Raw genomic sequence first — 825 nt, 5'->3', positions numbered from 1 at the left:
GATGGACGTGAGTTTGAGTGAACTCCGGGGGTTGGTGATGGACAGGGAGGCCTGGCGTGCTGCGATTTATTGGGTCGCAAAGAATCGGACACGACTGAGCGACTGAACTGAACTGAACTGAACTCTGTTAAAAGGAAGACATTTCATAATAGGGGGAAAAGTCTACCTTTTCTGGCCCTAGGAGATGATGAGGGAAAACAGAAGATGCAATGGTAGGGGAGGACTCAGACATGCAGGTTGTAACCCCCCATGTGGAGAGGCTGGGGATTTGGAAAGTAAAGAGGAAAATTAGATGGGTATGAGTAGTGTGTTATCTATTGCTGTTTTAACATTAGCATTGTGGCTTAAAAAATTAAGCCACAGAAAGCTTAGTGGCTTAAAACAACACTAATTTATCATATTACATTTCTGTAGTGCAGAAATCTTTTTAAAAATTTATTTATTGTAAATTGGAGGATAATTGGTTTACAATATTGTGTTGGTTTCTGCCATACATCAACATGAATCAACCACAAGTATACATATGTCCCCTCCCTTTCAACCTCCCTTTCACCTCCCACCCCATCCCATCCCTCTAGGTTGTCACAGACCATTGGTTTGAGCTTCCTTTGTTATGCAGCAAATTCCCACTGGCTATCCATTTTACATATGGTAATATATATGTTTCCATGCTACTCTCTCAATTCGTCCCACCCTGTCCTTCCCCCACTGTGTTTACAAGTCTGTTCTCCATGTCTGCATCCCCACTGCTGCCCTGCAAACAGGTTCATCCGTACCATCTTTCTAGATTCCATATATATGCATTTATATACAGTATTTTTCTCT

The sequence above is a fragment of the Bison bison genome, unplaced genomic scaffold, assembly GCF_000754665.1.
Source record: "Bison bison bison isolate TAMUID 2011002044 unplaced genomic scaffold, Bison_UMD1.0 scf7180017864265, whole genome shotgun sequence".
Lineage (NCBI taxonomy): Eukaryota > Metazoa > Chordata > Mammalia > Artiodactyla > Bovidae > Bison > Bison bison.
This window is presented reverse-complemented; position numbering follows the sequence as displayed.